Consider the following 14,129-nt stretch of genomic DNA (forward strand, 5'->3'; position numbering starts at 1 on the left):
ATAAAAGTCACATAAGCCACATGAGTCGAATGGGCTTGTGAAACGGGACAATTACAAAATCACAAATCTTTCTCAACTGTCTTGGCTCCTTTTATTTACACCCCTAAATTCCACATACTAAGGTACAACAGGAATACGGGATAAATGCAGAGGCTACTTCCTACCAATATGGAAGCCGGGCAAAAAAAAAGAAAAGAAAAAAGCTCACGCTAGCACGCCGGGCGAAGCATCGCTCTGAGGTGAGTTGCGAGTCGCAGGGATGCCGGTGAAGCAGGCTCGGGCTGAGTGGGCCAGCCAGCCTTTTGACTTAGGGAAGTGGCGTCGCCATGTCAAGTTCAAAGAGCTCTGTGAAGCTTTAGGGGGACAAAAGAACAACTGTTGTAGATGCAGGCAGGTCTGGGAGGAGAATTTAAAAAAAACTCAATACAACTGGAAATCAGCCCCCCGAAACGAGAACGGGGACCCATGAATGGCGGCCCATGACTTGAGGTTGCGTGTAACGGTGAAATAAACATCACGGCTGTGACGAAACGGTGCTGTTATTGCCCCACGGCTCACTCCCTTTCGTGATGTGTTGCTTTAATGTGACCTAAGTAAGTGATCTAAATTAGCAGGTGTTTTTTTGTTTGTTTGTTTGTTTTTAACAGCAAATATTGGGCTTGTCCCACCCATGAGCTGTAATTGTGATTGGTTGTAGTTCTGCTCTGCGTTGACATCCTGTAACAGACTTTCCCCCCCATGTTGTCAGTTTCCTCAAACGTACACTGACCCCTACTGGCAGGCTTGGGTTACTTTTATCCACAGCATTCCCTCCACAGAGTTCTTGTTGAATATTTTCCAGTGTTTTGTTTTGAGAGCAACTGGCTATAATTAAGCCAAACTACAACTGATTGGTTTCCATCCCATGGCAGGCCATGCAGGTGGGCTTAAACGGCATCTGACGCTGAAATGTTTCGACTCTGAAGACTCCAAAGACCGTATGAAATGTAACACAAGGACGTACATGTAAAAGAAAGGGTAATGCGTTGTAGATTTGTGAAAGCGTAAAGTAAGATGGAGTAAAAGTAAGAAAAGCAAGTGAAAGAATGTGCATGTAAGTGCTTGAGGATGGCAAAAGCTTACAGCACCTGGTATTCCCAGGCGGTCTCCCATCCAAGTACTAACCAGGCCCGACCCTGCTTAGCTTCCGAGATCAGACGAGATCGGGCGTGCTCAGGGTGGTATGGCCGTAAGCGAGAGCACTGCTTCCACTCAGCCTATTTATAAGCACGCGGCAAAAGACGGCTGCCTTTTCCACACTACAGGGGACACACATTTACTCGCCCTCCTTTCTTACTTCCAAAGCAACCCCACCAAGCTCATTCAAACCAATCACACATTTCATTGCTCTCTCCTGTCCTCCTTCTCTTTTCACAAAAAAAATAAAACAACAAAACTTGCTCTTTTGGCTGACACTTGAACATTCAGCAACAAAGGCTAACGCCGGCCGCCAGACTCGGCCTTGTCAACATAAAAGTCACATAAGCCACATGAGTCGAATGGGCTTGTGAAACGGGACAATTACAAAATCACAAATCTTTCTCAACTGTCTTGGCTCCTTTTATTTACACCCCTAAATTCCACATACTAAGGTACAACAGGAATACGGGATAAATGCAGAGGCTACTTCCTACCAATATGGAAGCCGGGCAAAAAAAAAAAAAGAAAAAAGCTCACGCTAGCACGCCGGGCGAAGCATCGCTCTGAGGTGAGTTGCGAGTCGCAGGGATGCCGGTGAAGCAGGCTCGGGCTGAGTGGGCCAGCCAGCCTTTTGACTTAGGGAAGTGGCGTCGCCATGTCAAGTTCAAAGAGCTCTGTGAAGCTTTAGGGGGACAAAAGAACAACTGTTGTAGATGCAGGCAGGTCTGGGAGGAGAATTTTAAAAAAACTCAATACAACTGGAAATCAGCCCCCCGAAACGAGAACGGGGACCCATGAATGGCGGCCCATGACTTGAGGTTGCGTGTAACGGTGAAATAAACATCACGGCTGTGACGAAACGGTGCTGTTATTGCCCCACGGCTCACTCCCTTTCGTGATGTGTTGCTTTAATGTGACCTAAGTAAGTGATCTAAATTAGCAGGTGTTTTTTTGTTTGTTTGTTTGTTTTTAACAGCAAATATTGGGCTTGTCCCACCCATGAGCTGTAATTGTGATTGGTTGTAGTTCTGCTCTGCGTTGACATCCTGTAACAGACTTTCCCCCCCATGTTGTCAGTTTCCTCAAACGTACACTGACCCCTACTGGCAGGCTTGGGTTACTTTTATCCACAGCATTCCCTCCACAGAGTTCTTGTTGAATATTTTCCAGTGTTTTGTTTTGAGAGCAACTGGCTATAATTAAGCCAAACTACAACTGATTGGTTTCCATCCCATGGCAGGCCATGCAGGTGGGCTTAAACGGCATCTGACGCTGAAATGTTTCGACTCTGAAGACTCCAAAGACCGTATGAAATGTAACACAAGGACGTACATGTAAAAGAAAGGGTAATGCGTTGTAGATTTGTGAAAGCGTAAAGTAAGATGGAGTAAAAGTAAGAAAAGCAAGTGAAAGAATGTGCATGTAAGTGCTTGAGGATGGCAAAAGCTTACAGCACCTGGTATTCCCAGGCGGTCTCCCATCCAAGTACTAACCAGGCCCGACCCTGCTTAGCTTCCGAGATCAGACGAGATCGGGCGTGCTCAGGGTGGTATGGCCGTAAGCGAGAGCGCTGCTTCCACTCAGCCTATTTATAAGCATGCGGCAAAAGACGGCTGCCTTTTCCACACTACAGGGGACACACATTTACTCGCCCTCCTTTCTTACTTCCAAAGCAACCCCACCAAGCTCATTCAAACCAATCACACATTTCATTGCTCTCTCCTGTCCTCCTTCTCTTTTCACAAAAAAAATAAAACAACAAAACTTGCTCTTTTGGCTGACACTTGAACATTCAGCAACAAAGGCTAACGCCGGCCGCCAGACTCGGCCTTGTCAACATAAAAGTCACATAAGCCACATGAGTCGAATGGGCTTGTGAAACGGGACAATTACAAAATCACAAATCTTTCTCAACTGTCTTGGCTCCTTTTATTTACACCCCTAAATTCCACATACTAAGGTACAACAGGAATACGGGATAAATGCAGAGGCTACTTCCTACCAATATGGAAGCCGGGCAAAAAAAAAGAAAAGAAAAAAGCTCACGCTAGCACGCCGGGCGAAGCATCGCTCTGAGGTGAGTTGCGAGTCGCAGGGATGCCGGTGAAGCAGGCTCGGGCTGAGTGGGCCAGCCAGCCTTTTGACTTAGGGAAGTGGCGTCGCCATGTCAAGTTCAAAGAGCTCTGTGAAGCTTTAGGGGGACAAAAGAACAACTGTTGTAGATGCAGGCAGGTCTGGGAGGAGAATTTAAAAAAAACTCAATACAACTGGAAATCAGCCCCCCGAAACGAGAACGGGGACCCATGAATGGCGGCCCATGACTTGAGGTTGCGTGTAACGGTGAAATAAACATCACGGCTGTGACGAAACGGTGCTGTTATTGCCCCACGGCTCACTCCCTTTCGTGATGTGTTGCTTTAATGTGACCTAAGTAAGTGATCTAAATTAGCAGGTGTTTTTTTGTTTGTTTGTTTGTTTTTAACAGCAAATATTGGGCTTGTCCCACCCATGAGCTGTAATTGTGATTGGTTGTAGTTCTGCTCTGCGTTGACATCCTGTAACAGACTTTCCCCCCCATGTTGTCAGTTTCCTCAAACGTACACTGACCCCTACTGGCAGGCTTGGGTTACTTTTATCCACAGCATTCCCTCCACAGAGTTCTTGTTGAATATTTTCCAGTGTTTTGTTTTGAGAGCAACTGGCTATAATTAAGCCAAACTACAACTGATTGGTTTCCATCCCATGGCAGGCCATGCAGGTGGGCTTAAACGGCATCTGACGCTGAAATGTTTCGACTCTGAAGACTCCAAAGACCGTATGAAATGTAACACAAGGACGTACATGTAAAAGAAAGGGTAATGCGTTGTAGATTTGTGAAAGCGTAAAGTAAGATGGAGTAAAAGTAAGAAAAGCAAGTGAAAGAATGTGCATGTAAGTGCTTGAGGATGGCAAAAGCTTACAGCACCTGGTATTCCCAGGCGGTCTCCCATCCAAGTACTAACCAGGCCCGACCCTGCTTAGCTTCCGAGATCAGACGAGATCGGGCGTGCTCAGGGTGGTATGGCCGTAAGCGAGAGCACTGCTTCCACTCAGCCTATTTATAAGCACGCGGCAAAAGACGGCTGCCTTTTCCACACTACAGGGGACACACATTTACTCGCCCTCCTTTCTTACTTCCAAAGCAACCCCACCAAGCTCATTCAAACCAATCACACATTTCATTGCTCTCTCCTGTCCTCCTTCTCTTTTCACAAAAAAAATAAAACAACAAAACTTGCTCTTTTGGCTGACACTTGAACATTCAGCAACAAAGGCTAACGCCGGCCGCCAGACTCGGCCTTGTCAACATAAAAGTCACATAAGCCACATGAGTCGAATGGGCTTGTGAAACGGGACAATTACAAAATCACAAATCTTTCTCAACTGTCTTGGCTCCTTTTATTTACACCCCTAAATTCCACATACTAAGGTACAACAGGAATACGGGATAAATGCAGAGGCTACTTCCTACCAATATGGAAGCCGGGCAAAAAAAAAAAAAGAAAAAAGCTCACGCTAGCACGCCGGGCGAAGCATCGCTCTGAGGTGAGTTGCGAGTCGCAGGGATGCCGGTGAAGCAGGCTCGGGCTGAGTGGGCCAGCCAGCCTTTTGACTTAGGGAAGTGGCGTCGCCATGTCAAGTTCAAAGAGCTCTGTGAAGCTTTAGGGGGACAAAAGAACAACTGTTGTAGATGCAGGCAGGTCTGGGAGGAGAATTTTAAAAAAACTCAATACAACTGGAAATCAGCCCCCCGAAACGAGAACGGGGACCCATGAATGGCGGCCCATGACTTGAGGTTGCGTGTAACGGTGAAATAAACATCACGGCTGTGACGAAACGGTGCTGTTATTGCCCCACGGCTCACTCCCTTTCGTGATGTGTTGCTTTAATGTGACCTAAGTAAGTGATCTAAATTAGCAGGTGTTTTTTTGTTTGTTTGTTTGTTTTTAACAGCAAATATTGGGCTTGTCCCACCCATGAGCTGTAATTGTGATTGGTTGTAGTTCTGCTCTGCGTTGACATCCTGTAACAGACTTTCCCCCCCATGTTGTCAGTTTCCTCAAACGTACACTGACCCCTACTGGCAGGCTTGGGTTACTTTTATCCACAGCATTCCCTCCACAGAGTTCTTGTTGAATATTTTCCAGTGTTTTGTTTTGAGAGCAACTGGCTATAATTAAGCCAAACTACAACTGATTGGTTTCCATCCCATGGCAGGCCATGCAGGTGGGCTTAAACGGCATCTGACGCTGAAATGTTTCGACTCTGAAGACTCCAAAGACCGTATGAAATGTAACACAAGGACGTACATGTAAAAGAAAGGGTAATGCGTTGTAGATTTGTGAAAGCGTAAAGTAAGATGGAGTAAAAGTAAGAAAAGCAAGTGAAAGAATGTGCATGTAAGTGCTTGAGGATGGCAAAAGCTTACAGCACCTGGTATTCCCAGGCGGTCTCCCATCCAAGTACTAACCAGGCCCGACCCTGCTTAGCTTCCGAGATCAGACGAGATCGGGCGTGCTCAGGGTGGTATGGCCGTAAGCGAGAGCGCTGCTTCCACTCAGCCTATTTATAAGCATGCGGCAAAAGACGGCTGCCTTTTCCACACTACAGGGGACACACATTTACTCGCCCTCCTTTCTTACTTCCAAAGCAACCCCACCAAGCTCATTCAAACCAATCACACATTTCATTGCTCTCTCCTGTCCTCCTTCTCTTTTCACAAAAAAAATAAAACAACAAAACTTGCTCTTTTGGCTGACACTTGAACATTCAGCAACAAAGGCTAACGCCGGCCGCCAGACTCGGCCTTGTCAACATAAAAGTCACATAAGCCACATGAGTCGAATGGGCTTGTGAAACGGGACAATTACAAAATCACAAATCTTTCTCAACTGTCTTGGCTCCTTTTATTTACACCCCTAAATTCCACATACTAAGGTACAACAGGAATACGGGATAAATGCAGAGGCTACTTCCTACCAATATGGAAGCCGGGCAAAAAAAAAGAAAAGAAAAAAGCTCACGCTAGCACGCCGGGCGAAGCATCGCTCTGAGGTGAGTTGCGAGTCGCAGGGATGCCGGTGAAGCAGGCTCGGGCTGAGTGGGCCAGCCAGCCTTTTGACTTAGGGAAGTGGCGTCGCCATGTCAAGTTCAAAGAGCTCTGTGAAGCTTTAGGGGGACAAAAGAACAACTGTTGTAGATGCAGGCAGGTCTGGGAGGAGAATTTAAAAAAAACTCAATACAACTGGAAATCAGCCCCCCGAAACGAGAACGGGGACCCATGAATGGCGGCCCATGACTTGAGGTTGCGTGTAACGGTGAAATAAACATCACGGCTGTGACGAAACGGTGCTGTTATTGCCCCACGGCTCACTCCCTTTCGTGATGTGTTGCTTTAATGTGACCTAAGTAAGTGATCTAAATTAGCAGGTGTTTTTTTGTTTGTTTGTTTGTTTTTAACAGCAAATATTGGGCTTGTCCCACCCATGAGCTGTAATTGTGATTGGTTGTAGTTCTGCTCTGCGTTGACATCCTGTAACAGACTTTCCCCCCCATGTTGTCAGTTTCCTCAAACGTACACTGACCCCTACTGGCAGGCTTGGGTTACTTTTATCCACAGCATTCCCTCCACAGAGTTCTTGTTGAATATTTTCCAGTGTTTTGTTTTGAGAGCAACTGGCTATAATTAAGCCAAACTACAACTGATTGGTTTCCATCCCATGGCAGGCCATGCAGGTGGGCTTAAACGGCATCTGACGCTGAAATGTTTCGACTCTGAAGACTCCAAAGACCGTATGAAATGTAACACAAGGACGTACATGTAAAAGAAAGGGTAATGCGTTGTAGATTTGTGAAAGCGTAAAGTAAGATGGAGTAAAAGTAAGAAAAGCAAGTGAAAGAATGTGCATGTAAGTGCTTGAGGATGGCAAAAGCTTACAGCACCTGGTATTCCCAGGCGGTCTCCCATCCAAGTACTAACCAGGCCCGACCCTGCTTAGCTTCCGAGATCAGACGAGATCGGGCGTGCTCAGGGTGGTATGGCCGTAAGCGAGAGCACTGCTTCCACTCAGCCTATTTATAAGCACGCGGCAAAAGACGGCTGCCTTTTCCACACTACAGGGGACACACATTTACTCGCCCTCCTTTCTTACTTCCAAAGCAACCCCACCAAGCTCATTCAAACCAATCACACATTTCATTGCTCTCTCCTGTCCTCCTTCTCTTTTCACAAAAAAAATAAAACAACAAAACTTGCTCTTTTGGCTGACACTTGAACATTCAGCAACAAAGGCTAACGCCGGCCGCCAGACTCGGCCTTGTCAACATAAAAGTCACATAAGCCACATGAGTCGAATGGGCTTGTGAAACGGGACAATTACAAAATCACAAATCTTTCTCAACTGTCTTGGCTCCTTTTATTTACACCCCTAAATTCCACATACTAAGGTACAACAGGAATACGGGATAAATGCAGAGGCTACTTCCTACCAATATGGAAGCCGGGCAAAAAAAAAAAAAGAAAAAAGCTCACGCTAGCACGCCGGGCGAAGCATCGCTCTGAGGTGAGTTGCGAGTCGCAGGGATGCCGGTGAAGCAGGCTCGGGCTGAGTGGGCCAGCCAGCCTTTTGACTTAGGGAAGTGGCGTCGCCATGTCAAGTTCAAAGAGCTCTGTGAAGCTTTAGGGGGACAAAAGAACAACTGTTGTAGATGCAGGCAGGTCTGGGAGGAGAATTTTAAAAAAACTCAATACAACTGGAAATCAGCCCCCCGAAACGAGAACGGGGACCCATGAATGGCGGCCCATGACTTGAGGTTGCGTGTAACGGTGAAATAAACATCACGGCTGTGACGAAACGGTGCTGTTATTGCCCCACGGCTCACTCCCTTTCGTGATGTGTTGCTTTAATGTGACCTAAGTAAGTGATCTAAATTAGCAGGTGTTTTTTTGTTTGTTTGTTTGTTTTTAACAGCAAATATTGGGCTTGTCCCACCCATGAGCTGTAATTGTGATTGGTTGTAGTTCTGCTCTGCGTTGACATCCTGTAACAGACTTTCCCCCCCATGTTGTCAGTTTCCTCAAACGTACACTGACCCCTACTGGCAGGCTTGGGTTACTTTTATCCACAGCATTCCCTCCACAGAGTTCTTGTTGAATATTTTCCAGTGTTTTGTTTTGAGAGCAACTGGCTATAATTAAGCCAAACTACAACTGATTGGTTTCCATCCCATGGCAGGCCATGCAGGTGGGCTTAAACGGCATCTGACGCTGAAATGTTTCGACTCTGAAGACTCCAAAGACCGTATGAAATGTAACACAAGGACGTACATGTAAAAGAAAGGGTAATGCGTTGTAGATTTGTGAAAGCGTAAAGTAAGATGGAGTAAAAGTAAGAAAAGCAAGTGAAAGAATGTGCATGTAAGTGCTTGAGGATGGCAAAAGCTTACAGCACCTGGTATTCCCAGGCGGTCTCCCATCCAAGTACTAACCAGGCCCGACCCTGCTTAGCTTCCGAGATCAGACGAGATCGGGCGTGCTCAGGGTGGTATGGCCGTAAGCGAGAGCGCTGCTTCCACTCAGCCTATTTATAAGCATGCGGCAAAAGACGGCTGCCTTTTCCACACTACAGGGGACACACATTTACTCGCCCTCCTTTCTTACTTCCAAAGCAACCCCACCAAGCTCATTCAAACCAATCACACATTTCATTGCTCTCTCCTGTCCTCCTTCTCTTTTCACAAAAAAAATAAAACAACAAAACTTGCTCTTTTGGCTGACACTTGAACATTCAGCAACAAAGGCTAACGCCGGCCGCCAGACTCGGCCTTGTCAACATAAAAGTCACATAAGCCACATGAGTCGAATGGGCTTGTGAAACGGGACAATTACAAAATCACAAATCTTTCTCAACTGTCTTGGCTCCTTTTATTTACACCCCTAAATTCCACATACTAAGGTACAACAGGAATACGGGATAAATGCAGAGGCTACTTCCTACCAATATGGAAGCCGGGCAAAAAAAAAGAAAAGAAAAAAGCTCACGCTAGCACGCCGGGCGAAGCATCGCTCTGAGGTGAGTTGCGAGTCGCAGGGATGCCGGTGAAGCAGGCTCGGGCTGAGTGGGCCAGCCAGCCTTTTGACTTAGGGAAGTGGCGTCGCCATGTCAAGTTCAAAGAGCTCTGTGAAGCTTTAGGGGGACAAAAGAACAACTGTTGTAGATGCAGGCAGGTCTGGGAGGAGAATTTAAAAAAAACTCAATACAACTGGAAATCAGCCCCCCGAAACGAGAACGGGGACCCATGAATGGCGGCCCATGACTTGAGGTTGCGTGTAACGGTGAAATAAACATCACGGCTGTGACGAAACGGTGCTGTTATTGCCCCACGGCTCACTCCCTTTCGTGATGTGTTGCTTTAATGTGACCTAAGTAAGTGATCTAAATTAGCAGGTGTTTTTTTGTTTGTTTGTTTGTTTTTAACAGCAAATATTGGGCTTGTCCCACCCATGAGCTGTAATTGTGATTGGTTGTAGTTCTGCTCTGCGTTGACATCCTGTAACAGACTTTCCCCCCCATGTTGTCAGTTTCCTCAAACGTACACTGACCCCTACTGGCAGGCTTGGGTTACTTTTATCCACAGCATTCCCTCCACAGAGTTCTTGTTGAATATTTTCCAGTGTTTTGTTTTGAGAGCAACTGGCTATAATTAAGCCAAACTACAACTGATTGGTTTCCATCCCATGGCAGGCCATGCAGGTGGGCTTAAACGGCATCTGACGCTGAAATGTTTCGACTCTGAAGACTCCAAAGACCGTATGAAATGTAACACAAGGACGTACATGTAAAAGAAAGGGTAATGCGTTGTAGATTTGTGAAAGCGTAAAGTAAGATGGAGTAAAAGTAAGAAAAGCAAGTGAAAGAATGTGCATGTAAGTGCTTGAGGATGGCAAAAGCTTACAGCACCTGGTATTCCCAGGCGGTCTCCCATCCAAGTACTAACCAGGCCCGACCCTGCTTAGCTTCCGAGATCAGACGAGATCGGGCGTGCTCAGGGTGGTATGGCCGTAAGCGAGAGCGCTGCTTCCACTCAGCCTATTTATAAGCATGCGGCAAAAGACGGCTGCCTTTTCCACACTACAGGGGACACACATTTACTCGCCCTCCTTTCTTACTTCCAAAGCAACCCCACCAAGCTCATTCAAACCAATCACACATTTCATTGCTCTCTCCTGTCCTCCTTCTCTTTTCACAAAAAAAATAAAACAACAAAACTTGCTCTTTTGGCTGACACTTGAACATTCAGCAACAAAGGCTAACGCCGGCCGCCAGACTCGGCCTTGTCAACATAAAAGTCACATAAGCCACATGAGTCGAATGGGCTTGTGAAACGGGACAATTACAAAATCACAAATCTTTCTCAACTGTCTTGGCTCCTTTTATTTACACCCCTAAATTCCACATACTAAGGTACAACAGGAATACGGGATAAATGCAGAGGCTACTTCCTACCAATATGGAAGCCGGGCAAAAAAAAAGAAAAAGAAAAAAGCTCACGCTAGCACGCCGGGCGAAGCATCGCTCTGAGGTGAGTTGCGAGTCGCAGGGATGCCGGTGAAGCAGGCTCGGGCTGAGTGGGCCAGCCAGCCTTTTGACTTAGGGAAGTGGCGTCGCCATGTCAAGTTCAAAGAGCTCTGTGAAGCTTTAGGGGGACAAAAGAACAACTGTTGTAGATGCAGGCAGGTCTGGGAGGAGAATTTTAAAAAAACTCAATACAACTGGAAATCAGCCCCCCGAAACGAGAACGGGGACCCATGAATGGCGGCCCATGACTTGAGGTTGCGTGTAACGGTGAAATAAACATCACGGCTGTGACGAAACGGTGCTGTTATTGCCCCACGGCTCACTCCCTTTCGTGATGTGTTGCTTTAATGTGACCTAAGTAAGTGATCTAAATCAGCAGGTGTTTTTTTGTTTGTTTGTTTGTTTTTAACAGCAAATATTGGGCTTGTCCCACCCATGAGCTGTAATTGTGATTGGTTGTAGTTCTGCTCTGCGTTGACATCCTGTAACAGACTTTCCCCCCCATGTTGTCAGTTTCCTCAAACGTACACTGACCCCTACTGGCAGGTTTGGGTTACTTTTATCCACAGCATTCCCTCCACAGAGTTCTTGTTGAATATTTTCCAGTGTTTTGTTTTGAGAGCAACTGGCTATAATTAAGCCAAACTACAACTGATTGGTTTCCATCCCATGGCAGGCCATGCAGGTGGGCTTAAACGGCATCTGACGCTGAAATGTTTCGACTCTGAAGACTCCAAAGACCGTATGAAATGTAACACAAGGACGTACATGTAAAAGAAAGGGTAATGCGTTGTAGATTTGTGAAAGCGTAAAGTAAGATGGAGTAAAAGTAAGAAAAGCAAGTGAAAGAATGTGCATGTAAGTGCTTGAGGATGGCAAAAGCTTACAGCACCTGGTATTCCCAGGCGGTCTCCCATCCAAGTACTAACCAGGCCCGACCCTGCTTAGCTTCCGAGATCAGACGAGATCGGGCGTGCTCAGGGTGGTATGGCCGTAAGCGAAAGCACTGCTTCCACTCAGCCTATTTATAAGCATGCGGCAAAAGACGGCTGCCTTTTCCACACTACAGGGGACACACATTTACTCGCCCTCCTTTCTTACTTCCAAAGCAACCCCACCAAGCTCATTCAAACCAATCACACATTTCATTGCTCTCTCCTGTCCTCCTTCTCTTTTCACAAAAAAAATAAAACAACAAAACTTGCTCTTTTGGCTGACACTTGAACATTCAGCAACAAAGGCTAACGCCGGCCGCCAGACTCGGCCTTGTCAACATAAAAGTCACATAAGCCACATGAGTCGAATGGGCTTGTGAAACGGGACAATTACAAAATCACAAATCTTTCTCAACTGTCTTGGCTCCTTTTATTTACACCCCTAAATTCCACATACTAAGGTACAACAGGAATACGGGATAAATGCAGAGGCTACTTCCTACCAATATGGAAGCCGGGCAAAAAAAAAAAAAGAAAAAAGCTCACGCTAGCACGCCGGGCGAAGCATCGCTCTGAGGTGAGTTGCGAGTCGCAGGGATGCCGGTGAAGCAGGCTCGGGCTGAGTGGGCCAGCCAGCCTTTTGACTTAGGGAAGTGGCGTCGCCATGTCAAGTTCAAAGAGCTCTGTGAAGCTTTAGGGGGACAAAAGAACAACTGTTGTAGATGCAGGCAGGTCTGGGAGGAGAATTTTAAAAAAACTCAATACAACTGGAAATCAGCCCCCCGAAACGAGAACGGGGACCCATGAATGGCGGCCCATGACTTGAGGTTGCGTGTAACGGTGAAATAAACATCACGGCTGTGACGAAACGGTGCTGTTATTGCCCCACGGCTCACTCCCTTTCGTGATGTGTTGCTTTAATGTGACCTAAGTAAGTGATCTAAATTAGCAGGTGTTTTTTTGTTTGTTTGTTTGTTTTTAACAGCAAATATTGGGCTTGTCCCACCCATGAGCTGTAATTGTGATTGGTTGTAGTTCTGCTCTGCGTTGACATCCTGTAACAGACTTTCCCCCCCATGTTGTCAGTTTCCTCAAACGTACACTGACCCCTACTGGCAGGCTTGGGTTACTTTTATCCACAGCATTCCCTCCACAGAGTTCTTGTTGAATATTTTCCAGTGTTTTGTTTTGAGAGCAACTGGCTATAATTAAGCCAAACTACAACTGATTGGTTTCCATCCCATGGCAGGCCATGCAGGTGGGCTTAAACGGCATCTGACGCTGAAATGTTTCGACTCTGAAGACTCCAAAGACCGTATGAAATGTAACACAAGGACGTACATGTAAAAGAAAGGGTAATGCGTTGTAGATTTGTGAAAGCGTAAAGTAAGATGGAGTAAAAGTAAGAAAAGCAAGTGAAAGAATGTGCATGTAAGTGCTTGAGGATGGCAAAAGCTTACAGCACCTGGTATTCCCAGGCGGTCTCCCATCCAAGTACTAACCAGGCCCGACCCTGCTTAGCTTCCGAGATCAGACGAGATCGGGCGTGCTCAGGGTGGTATGGCCGTAAGCGAGAGCACTGCTTCCACTCAGCCTATTTATAAGCACGCGGCAAAAGACGGCTGCCTTTTCCACACTACAGGGGACACACATTTACTCGCCCTCCTTTCTTACTTCCAAAGCAACCCCACCAAGCTCATTCAAACCAATCACACATTTCATTGCTCTCTCCTGTCCTCCTTCTCTTTTCACAAAAAAAATAAAACAACAAAACTTGCTCTTTTGGCTGACACTTGAACATTCAGCAACAAAGGCTAACGCCGGCCGCCAGACTCGGCCTTGTCAACATAAAAGTCACATAAGCCACATGAGTCGAATGGGCTTGTGAAACGGGACAATTACAAAATCACAAATCTTTCTCAACTGTCTTGGCTCCTTTTATTTACACCCCTAAATTCCACATACTAAGGTACAACAGGAATACGGGATAAATGCAGAGGCTACTTCCTACCAATATGGAAGCCGGGCAAAAAAAAAAAAAGAAAAAAGCTCACGCTAGCACGCCGGGCGAAGCATCGCTCTGAGGTGAGTTGCGAGTCGCAGGGATGCCGGTGAAGCAGGCTCGGGCTGAGTGGGCCAGCCAGCCTTTTGACTTAGGGAAGTGGCGTCGCCATGTCAAGTTCAAAGAGCTCTGTGAAGCTTTAGGGGGACAAAAGAACAACTGTTGTAGATGCAGGCAGGTCTGGGAGGAGAATTTTAAAAAAACTCAATACAACTGGAAATCAGCCCCCCGAAACGAGAACGGGGACCCATGAATGGCGGCCCATGACTTGAGGTTGCGTGTAACGGTGAAATAAACATCACGGCTGTGACGAAACGGTGCTGTTATTGCCCCACG

At 46.5% G+C, this 14,129-nt stretch overlaps 9 non-coding genes across 9 annotated transcripts; all 9 read right to left on the minus strand.

Annotated features, from left to right (window-relative positions):
- Nucleotides 1-1,115: 1,115 nt before the first annotated feature.
- On the minus strand, nt 1,116-1,234 carry LOC140576290 (5S ribosomal RNA). Its single transcript, XR_011981511.1, has one exon. It is a non-coding gene; the product is annotated as a 5S ribosomal RNA (ribosomal RNA).
- A 1,389-nt stretch (nt 1,235-2,623) lies between these two features.
- LOC140576293 (5S ribosomal RNA) lies at nt 2,624-2,742 on the minus strand. Its single transcript, XR_011981513.1, has one exon. It is a non-coding gene; the product is annotated as a 5S ribosomal RNA (ribosomal RNA).
- A 1,390-nt stretch (nt 2,743-4,132) lies between these two features.
- Nucleotides 4,133-4,251, minus strand: LOC140576294 (5S ribosomal RNA). Its single transcript, XR_011981514.1, has one exon. It is a non-coding gene; the product is annotated as a 5S ribosomal RNA (ribosomal RNA).
- A 1,389-nt stretch (nt 4,252-5,640) lies between these two features.
- On the minus strand, nt 5,641-5,759 carry LOC140576295 (5S ribosomal RNA). Its single transcript, XR_011981515.1, has one exon. It is a non-coding gene; the product is annotated as a 5S ribosomal RNA (ribosomal RNA).
- A 1,390-nt stretch (nt 5,760-7,149) lies between these two features.
- On the minus strand, nt 7,150-7,268 carry LOC140576296 (5S ribosomal RNA). Its single transcript, XR_011981516.1, has one exon. It is a non-coding gene; the product is annotated as a 5S ribosomal RNA (ribosomal RNA).
- Nucleotides 7,269-8,657: 1,389 nt separating this feature from the next.
- On the minus strand, nt 8,658-8,776 carry LOC140576297 (5S ribosomal RNA). The gene has a single exon (XR_011981517.1). It is a non-coding gene; the product is annotated as a 5S ribosomal RNA (ribosomal RNA).
- Nucleotides 8,777-10,166: 1,390 nt separating this feature from the next.
- LOC140576298 (5S ribosomal RNA) lies at nt 10,167-10,285 on the minus strand. The gene has a single exon (XR_011981518.1). It is a non-coding gene; the product is annotated as a 5S ribosomal RNA (ribosomal RNA).
- A 1,391-nt stretch (nt 10,286-11,676) lies between these two features.
- Nucleotides 11,677-11,795, minus strand: LOC140576299 (5S ribosomal RNA). The gene has a single exon (XR_011981519.1). It is a non-coding gene; the product is annotated as a 5S ribosomal RNA (ribosomal RNA).
- A 1,389-nt stretch (nt 11,796-13,184) lies between these two features.
- LOC140576300 (5S ribosomal RNA) lies at nt 13,185-13,303 on the minus strand. Its single transcript, XR_011981520.1, has one exon. It is a non-coding gene; the product is annotated as a 5S ribosomal RNA (ribosomal RNA).
- Nucleotides 13,304-14,129: the final 826 nt, after the last annotated feature.

This window comes from Salminus brasiliensis, chromosome 13 (assembly GCF_030463535.1).
Source record: "Salminus brasiliensis chromosome 13, fSalBra1.hap2, whole genome shotgun sequence".
Classification (NCBI taxonomy): Eukaryota; Metazoa; Chordata; class Actinopteri; order Characiformes; family Bryconidae; genus Salminus; species Salminus brasiliensis.